Source organism: Mandrillus leucophaeus, unplaced genomic scaffold, assembly GCF_000951045.1.
Source record: "Mandrillus leucophaeus isolate KB7577 unplaced genomic scaffold, Mleu.le_1.0 Scaffold167, whole genome shotgun sequence".
Taxonomy (NCBI): Eukaryota; Metazoa; Chordata; class Mammalia; order Primates; family Cercopithecidae; genus Mandrillus; species Mandrillus leucophaeus.
Window position 1 is genome coordinate 886,196 of NW_012101665.1, and position 10,035 is coordinate 896,230.

Sequence of the window (10,035 nt, forward strand, 5' to 3'; positions counted from 1 at the left end):
AACACATATATATAGCATTCGTGAAGCAGTTACCTACCTTGTTTATGAACATGTTATAATTTGCTATTGATTTCCATGTCTTATTACTCCTGTTTTTCTCAATCATTGTATTATAGAATCCTGGCTGCAAAGCACTGGGTTTAATGCTGGAGGAGAAAGATTTATGATCTTGTTGCCAGAAAGAATACACGTGAAAGCATATGATTAAACAATTGAATTATTTAAATATAGGTCATCTCTCCTTAATTTTTTTGGCTTTTGTTTTGTTTTGTTTTGAGATGGAGTCTCGCTTTGTCACCCAGGCTGGAGTGCAGTGGCACAATATCGGCTCACTACAAGCTCCGCCTCCCGGGTTCACGCCATCTCCTGCCTCAGCCTCCGGAGTTGCTGGGACTACAGGTGCCCTCCACCACGCCCGGCTAGTTTTGTTGTATTTTTAGTAGAGACAGGGTTTCACCGTGTTAGCCAGGATGGTCTCGATCTCCTGACCTCGTGATCTGCCTGCCTCGGCCTCCCAAAATGCTGGGATTACAGGCGTGAGCCACCGCACCCGGCCATTTTTTTTGTTTTTTGGTTGGTTGGTTTTTTTTTTTTGAGACAGGGTCTCCCTCTATTGCTCAGCCTGGAGTGTAGTAGTGCAGTCATGGCTCATAGCAGCTTCCATCTTCTAGAATCCTCAAGAGATTCTCCCACCTCAGTCTTGAGTAGCTAAGTGCTCACCACCATGCCCTAATTTTTAAAATGTTTTGTAGAGATGTGGGTCTCACTATGTTGGTCTCCAACTCCTGTCCTCAAGCAATCCTCTCGCCTTGGCTTCTCAAAGTGCTGGGATTACAGGCATGAGCCACAGCGCCTGGCCAATCTCTCCTTTAGAAACTGGAAATCTAAGAAACGAATACAAAATCCAGTACACAATTTCAATTTGCCTCAAGTCACATAGAATATGAATATCTAAGCCTAGTAAGCCTAGCAAAACAAATTGTGATTGTACCTCCTTTAACAAAGGATTGCAAAGTACTTCACAGGAGCTTAAAAATCTTTGCTTGGGCCTCCAAGTGGAAGTTGTTTCTCCTGTCAAGTAGTGACATGGACCTCAACCTGCTTCATGGACCTCCTGGGTTCAAGCTATTCTCCTGCCTCAGCCTCCAGAGTAGCTGGGATTATAGGTGCCTCCTGCCACACCCAGCTAATTTTTGTATTTTTAGTAGAGATGGGGTTTTATCATGTTGGCCAGGGTGGTCTTGAACTCCTGACCTCAAGTGATTCACCCGCCCCGGCCTCCCAAAGTGCCAAGTTACAGGCGTGAGTCACTGCACCCAGCTATGTCTTCATATAACAACATTCAAAGGTGGGAAGGAGGGACATTTCACATGTTTCTCTTTAACTAGGTTGGAAAATCTTCCCGAGAACGCCCACAGTTGACTTGTCTTCTGGTCTCACTGGCCTTGATTGGGTTACAAGTCCAGGCATTATCAGCTTATAACATGGGAAAGTGGACTCTGACAGAAAGGGAAGGGAGATGCCTGTTCCTTAGGCTGCTAATAGTGTCTGCACACAGGGGAACCTTAACTTTAAAGTGTGAGGGTATTGCTGTGAATCCATGAGCTCACCTCTCATTACTATTCAAAGTGAGAGAAGATTACAAGGATATGATGAAAGATACAGGAATTCTGACAAAGAATGGATACAGATTTTCAGTTCCACTTCTGTTACAAAAGCAAAAATAGCTTTTCTTTAGCATAGCTTTATTGACATACAAAAACTGCACACATTGAAAATGAAAAATTGGATAAGTTTTGACATATGTGAAATCATCACCTGTGAAATCATCACCACATTCAAGATAATCAGCATACTCATCATCCCTAAACATTTCTTCATTCCCTAATCCAAAAGTCACCCTCACATCACTCCCCTCAACTGCACCAGGGAACCACTGACTTGTTTTCTGTCATTATAGATCAATTTGCTTTTTCTATAATTTGTTTAAATGAAATCATTCAGAATATACTTTATTTACAGTGTTATTGAGGTATTATTGACATACAAAAAAACTGCACATATTTAATGCATACAATTTGATGGGCCAGGATGCACTGTGTTTTGGTCTGGTTGCTTTCACTCAGCATAATTATTTTGAGATTCATCCATGCAGTTGTGTGTTACAACAGTTAATTCCTTTTTATTGCTGAATGGTATTCCCTTATCTGAGTATACCACAATTTTTTTTTTTCTGTTTTTTGTTTGCTTGCTTGTTGGTTTGTTTGTCTTTTGAGACAGAGTCTTGCTCTGTTGCCCAAGCTGGAATGCAGTGGTAGGATCTTGGCTCACTGCAACCTCTGCCTCCTGGGTTTAAGCAATTCTCCTGCCTCAGCCTCCCGAGTAGCTGGGACTACAGGTGCCTGCCACCAAGCCTGGCTAATTTTTGTGTTTTTAGTAGACATGGCGTTTCACCATGTTGGCTAGGCTGAGCTCAAACTCCTTGCCTCAAGTGATCCGCCTACCTTGGCCTCCGGAAGTGCTGGGATTACAGGTGTAAGCCACTGCACCAGGCTCCTGTCTTCTTCCTCTTCCTCTTCTTCCTTTTCTCCTCCTCTTCTTCCTCCTCCTCTTGTTCTTCCTCCCTCTCTTCTTCCTCCTCCTCCACTTCCTCCTCCTCTTCTTCCTTCTCCTCTTCTTCCTTCTCCTCTTCTTCCTCCTCCTCCTCTTCCTTCTCTTCTTCCTCTTCCTCTCTCTTTCTGTTGAAGCCTTTGTATTTCTTCATCTCTATCGAAGACCTCCTTGACTTCCTCTCTTCTTTGAGTTCATTTCTCGAATTTCCTCTTCCTATGCAAAACTTTTTTTTCCTATAGTTTCTTGTTGGAAAAATGCAAAGTTTAATGTTCACTACTTTATGTTTTGCTCTTAGTAAAGAGATTTTTGGAATTTAGAACTCCCTTTTCCCTTTCGAGTCTGTCATCTCCAAAAGGGCTTAAGAAAGTTAATCTAGAGACTCAGAGTTGCCTAGAAGCCTTGATTACTAGTGTCCATCATTTCCCATTGTACTCTTAAAATATTCACTTGTGTGTATGGTCAATTAATTTTTGGCATGGGTGCCAATACCATCTGTGTGGAAAGGACAAACTTTCCAACAAATGGTGCTGGGAAAACTGGATATCCAATGCAAAAAAATAAAATAAAATAAGTTGGACCTTTATCTGATATTATATAAAAAAATTAACTCAAAATGAATCAAAGACCTAAATTTAGGAGTTAAAACTATAAAATTCTAGAAGAAAACATAGGGGACAATCTTCATGACACTGGATCTGGCAGTGATTTTTTGGCTATAACACCGAAAGCACAGGCAACAAAAGGAAAAATAAATTGTACTTCATCAAATTAAAAAATTGTGTGCATCAAGGGATACAGACAAGAGAGTGGCCAGGCTAGTCTCCAACTCCTGGCCTCAAGCGATCCTCTTGCCTTGGCTTCCCAAAGTGCTGGGATTACAGGCATCAACCACAGCTCCTGGCCAATCTCTCCTTTAAAAACTAGAAATCTAAGAAACAAATACAAAATCCAGTACGAAATTTCAATTTGCCTTAAATAACATAGGGTATGAATATCTAAGCCTAGCAAAACAAATTGTAATTTTTGGTCTTTATATATTCCAAATATTTTCTCCTAATCTGTGGATGGTTTGTATTTAATAACACTGAACCATACACTTAAAATTGGTTAAGATAGTAAATTTTGTTACATGTATTTTACTACAATAAACAATGTTTCTCTTTTCTTTTCTTTTTTTTTGAGATGGAGTCTCACTCTGTCGCCCAGGCTAGTGTGATCTGAGCTCACTGCAAGCTCCACCTCCTGGATTCAAGCGATTCTCCTGCCTCAGCCTCCCGAGTAGCTGGCTTTACAGGTGTCTGCCACCAATGCATGGCTAATTTTTGTAATTTTAGTAAAGACAGGATTTCACCATGTTGGCCAGGCTGGTTTCAAACTCCTGACCTCAAGTGATCCACCCACCTCAGCCTCCCAAAGTGCTGGAATTACAGGCGTGAGCCACCACATCTGGCCTACAATTAATAATTTTTTAAAAGACATTTTAAAAAGGAAAGAAATCCACCTATCTTCACATGGCCTATCTCATTTTCTGCTTCTCCTTTCTGGTGATGCTACAGTCACCATGGCCTACTCTTAGTTCTTGGAATATGTCAGATAATTTTCACATCCCAAGGCCTTTACTGTTGCCTGGAATTCTCTTGTCCCAGATTTTTTAGTAGCTGACTTCTTTTCTTTTTTTGATCTCAGTTTTAATGTCAGCTTCTCAGAGAGGCCACATTTCCCCCACCTGTCTAAAGTGGGCCAACTCCAACATATCTCCCTTTTTATTTCCTTCATTAACACTTAGCATAGGCCGGGCATAGTGGCTCATGCCTGTAATCCCAGCACTCTGGGAGGCCAAGGCGGGTGGATCACCTGAGGTCGGGTGTTCGAGACCATCCTGACCAACATGGAGAAACCTTGTCTCTACTAAAAATACAAAAATTTAGCCGGGCGTGGTGGTGCATGTCTGTAATTCCAGCTACTTGGGAGGCTGAGGCAGGAGAATTGGTTGAATCACTGCACTCCAGCCTGGGCAACAAGAGTGAAACTCCATCTCAAAAAAAACCCAAAAAACCACTTAGCATAATCTGCAATTTTCTTGTTTATTTACTTACATACTTTCACACCCTCACTGCATATAAATCCTGTGAGAGGAAAGTTCTTGTCTTATTCACGTTTTTATTCCTGGCACCTAATATAGTCCCTAGCACTTAATAAATATTTGTTGAATGAATAAATAAATGAATCACACATATGTGCTGATTTGGAAAAATTTTCAAGATATTTAAAAATTTTAAGGCTAGGTGCAGAAGGTATTTGGAAAGACTGCATTTTTGGTTAGATTTAAAAAATGCAGGACGGGAGGGAAGATCACCTGAGCCTAGGAGTTCAAGACCAGCTGGGCAACACAAGGAGACCCCATATCTACAAAAAATTAAAAAATGATCTGGGTGTGGTGGTACATGCCTGGTGGTATAGTCGCAGCTACACCAGAGGCTGAGGTGTGAGGATAGCTGAACCCAGAACACTGAGGCTGCAGTGAATCTGATCTCACCACTGCACGCCAGCCTTGGTGACAGAGTGAGACCCTGACTCAAAAAAAAAAAAAAAAGAATAAAATAAGCATATATGTGATTGTTAATGCATAGGACTTTTTTTAAGAGACTACAAAAGCACCTGTTTATGACTGGGCATGGTGGCTCACGCCTGTAATCCCAACACTTTTGGAGGCCAAGACCGGTGGATTGCTCAAGCCCAGGAGTTCCAGACCAGCCTGGGCAACATTGTGAAATCCTGTCTCTACAAAAAAATACAAAAAAATTAGCCAGGCATGGTGGCGCGTGCCTGTAGTCCCAGCTACTTGGAAGGCTGAGGCACGAGAATCACTTGAGCCCAGGAGGTGGAGGTTGCACTGAGCTGAGATGGCACCACTGTACTCCAGACTGGGTGACAGACCAATACTCTGTCTCAAACAAACGAGAAAATGAAAAAGAACCTGTTTGTAATTTTATAATGAATGCCTCTAGGAGTGAAACTTGAGTTTGTGGGGAAAGTGATCTTCTTATTTTTTAATATATCATTCTTTCCTATTTGGATTTTTACTATGCATATGCATTGATTTTGTAATTAAATTAAATTGAAAAAATACTATTAAAGTAGTACATTTTCTCTGCAGGGTGCAAAACTAGACCATTTCTAAGATTTGCCCCATCAGCCCATTATTTCTTCATCCTGAGTGGCATTATAAAAAGGGTTCAGTACTTTCCAGCAATGAGTGCATCCCTGGGGATCACTGGTCTCTAAGTTGCTGAACTGAGCTAATGCTGACAATTACGAATACAACTAAAACCATTTCAAGGGGAAAATTTCATGGTTTAAATGTGATATAGTTAGTTTATCAAAAGTAACTTTTAAAAAATAGCACTTCTTTGATGATATAATCATGATTACCTACCTTATGAAGTTTATGTTGTATAGATAGACATACATGTCGATTCAGGGACATATAGGATATTATTTTTTATGGGCTGTCATAATCTATAGTCTGCACTTACATATGTGAATCTCATTAGTAATTTAATACATTTGGCCCTTTGCCCTTTTTTATATTAGTGAATGATTTAGAGAATCTCCCATGTCCCCTAGATATTTGCAGCAGAAAATGGGGTTGGAACTGATAGGAAGTTGGCTGTAATAACTATATCCTTGTGCTTTTCCTTGCTCAATAGTAAGCATGTCAAAATAGAGTTAATGCAAGAGAAATGTAAATGACCCTAGTCATAAATGCATGACTTTTCTATATAAGGTTCTTTTACCTGAAGCAGAATTATTTCTAAACATAATATTGACATTGAGATAATCGTAGTATTTATACCTCTCGTCAAGGTTAAAGTTCCAAATCTGTGGAAAAATACATTAAATTGTCAAAAACTAGGGCACTGATCTAAATGAAAATTGATTCTTAAACACTTGAAATATATGAACTTTACTGAGATAATTTTGGTGAAAATTAACTAAATTACTTATTATTTCTGACAGGATCCAAAATAATGAGGTAGTCACAGTGGCTTTAATTGTCAATGTGAGACACTAGTGTTCTCCTTTTCTGTTTAAACATTTAAATTTTATGTTAAGAATAAACTTTGCAAATAACTACTTAAATACTACAAATTCTGAATGCAAAGGAATGCTTTAAAATTATTCAAGCTGGCCAATGAGACCTGATGGGAAGTCTGCTAGGGGACTTGAGGGAAGGTTTTCTTCTGTGATGAAGAGACACATATGGGAAGAAATGCCTCTTCTTCCCCGGATATTCTTATCTAGACACTGAAAGAACACCTGACCCTGTTGCAAATGTCTTGTTAAATGAGGGGGAGGGGAGTTTATCTGAGATGGCAAAGTGGAAAAGAGAAGGAGCCCAGCAACATAAAGACACCTAATAGTCACCAAATTAAATAGAATGAACTAGCCAGGGAGCCACTCCAGCGTAGGCTTCTTGTTAACATAAAATAATTTTTTTAACTCTTAAAAAAGTATTCAAGAATGATTACACAGAGAGTCCAGAATGTGAAAGTAATTGAAACATTCAAACGAAGGTTAAATTACGTTATTCACGCTTCGGGGATAATATAAATTATGTCCTGAAATTAACATCCCATTAAAGCTTTCAACAAATTACTATAAGGAATCAGCAACCCTTTTCTCAAATTTTACCAGCTTCACTTTTTTTTTTTGAGATGGAGTCTCGCTCTGTCTTCCAGGCTGGAGTGCAGTGGCGCAATCTCGGCTCGCTGCAACCTCCACCTCCCAGGTTCAAGCGATTCTTCTGCCTCAGCCTCCCAAGTAGCTGGGTTGTGCCACCATGGCCGGCTAATTTTTGTATTTTTAGTAGAGGTGGGCTTTCACTGTGTTGGCCAGATTGGTTTTGAACTCCTGACCTCATGATCTGCCCACTTTAGCCTCCCAAAGTGTTGGGATTACAGGCGTGAGCCACGCTCCTGGCCACCATCTCACTTTTAAGGGACAGTAAGTATGCTGTTCTCGAAAGTCTCCAAGGGAAAAAATAATGATTGACAAGGAAGATATTAACTGGAAGGAACAGTTAACTAGAGGGCATAATGTTGCAATTGCAGCCATGTAGAAAACTGATTTGAATATCCTTCGTGTGTGTGTATTTACATACGTGTTCTTGTGTGTTACATATGTATATGTCAGAGATTCCTGTGCCCCAAAAGACAAAAGTCACCTTTCAGAGAGTGTCATCCTTCTGTGTATATGAGCCCTCTCCCAGGAACCTGGAAACTTTGGTCCACTGGTGAGGTTATACATGGTCATGGGCTCTCTACCCCCTTGATAACCACACAGGACACAAAAACAGCAAGGCCCTATTTAAAGAAAAGAAAATGAATGACTGTCTTCCATTTTGCAACAGCCATCATACATAAATCTTGTAGTTCTTCAAAAAAAATAACATTTTCTCATGTGGATAAGCCTTTACTCTCTGGCTAGCTGCTATACCTTATCTACTGCCTCCACGCCACCGAGGTGGGATATCTTGGAGCAGAGGTGCTTAGAGATCATAAGTGGATTCAAAGACTCCCTGATTTGTTTGTGATGGGTTAAGTAAGTAAAGCTTTGTCTAAAAACTTGGGGTCACCAGAAAGGAAGTTACAGTCTGGCCCATGGGCATGACTTCCTCCAGGCCCCTCAGGAAGAAATTTAGAACAACGAACGGAGGTCAGATTTCAGTCCTCAGTTCCCCTGCATCTGAGGTCTATATGCCAGCAGATCTACCTGGTGGGGGTCCAGGTTTCTGAAAACAACTCAGATACATGTGCTAAGATGTTGAGACCTGTAATTCCAGCTACTGGAGAGGCTGAAGATGGAGGATCGCCTGGGCCCAGGAGGTCGAGGCTGCAGTGAGCCATGATAGTGCCACTGCACAAAGTGAGACTCTTTGCACAAGTGAGCTACCCTGCCCGGCCGACTATTTGTATTTTTAAAAATTGATCTAGGGGATACTAATCTTTTTTCTTTCTTTCTTTTTGTTTTTATGGAGACTCACTCTGTCACCCAGGCTGGAATGCAGTGGTGTGATCTCAGCTCATTGTAACCTCTGCCTCCTGGGTTCAAGAGATTCAGCGATTCTCATGCCTCAGCCTCCCAAGTAGCTGGGATTACAGGCGCCCACCACCACACCCAGCTAGTTTTTATATTTTTAGTAGAGACGGGATTTCACCATGTTGGCCAGGATGGTCTCCAACTCCTGATCTCAGGTAATCCACCCACCTTGGCCTCCCAAAGTGCTGAGATTACAGGCGTGAGCCACCGCTCCCAGCCTAGAAGGTTCTTTGCATCCCTTTATGCCTTCCCTGATCGCTTATAACTGAGTTAGGTGCCCCTGGCAGACACTTTTTGTTTTTTGTTTTGTTTTGTTTTTAGAAATGGATTCTCACTTTGTTGCCCAGGCTGGATTCAAACTCCTGGGCTCAAGATCCTCCTGTTTCAGCCTCCCTCACATTCGGTCCATAGCATCCAGAAATAATGTTTAACCAGTGATCTGAGCATCCCTTGGCCCAGTCAATTTGACACAAAAAATTAACCGTCATGTATGTCTAGCAAAGGCATCATGCTTCCAGAGTCAGTCACTGTAGGGCAGCTTCCAGTTTGGCAAGCAGAGTTCAGGTCATGACAGAAGTATCAGCTACCTTGGCAGCCCAGTTCCATGGAATGGATTTAGAAATTGTTACTATAAATCCAGCCCAGGTTAGTTTCATCTCATGATTCTGTAAGTCATTAATAACCTAAAACTTCTCCCTTCCCTTCCCTTCCCTTCCTTTCCCTTCCCTTCCCTTTCCTCCCCTCCCCTCTCCTCCCCTCTCCTCTCTCTCTCTCTCTTCCTTTCTCTCTCTCTTTTTCCCTCCCTCCCTCCCTCCTCTCATTCCTTCCTTCTCTTTCTTTCTCTCTCTCCTTTTCTTTCCTTTTTTTGAGACAGGGTCTTGCTCTGTCACCCAGGCTGCAGTGTGGTGGCTCAATCACAGCTCACTGTAGCCTTGCCACCCTGGTAAGCCCCTTTCTATTTAAACTAGCTAAAGCAGATACTGCAGCCAAACTGATATACCTTCCTTACACGTGGGGGTAACTTTATGACCCAGTTCTGGCAATAAAATATAAGTGGAAGCAGCCAGGCACGGTGGCTCACGCCTGTAATCCCAGCACTTTGGTAGGTGGAGGCGGGCGGATCACGAGGTCAGGAGATCGAAACCATCCTGGCTAACACAGTGAAACCCCGTCTCTACTAAAAATACAAAAAATTAGCCAGGCGTGGTGGCGGGCGCCTGTAGTCCCAGCTACTTGGGAGGTTGAGGCAAGAGAATGGCGTGAACCTGGGAGGCGGAGCTTGCAGTGAGCCGAGATTGAGCCACTGCACTCCAGCTTGGG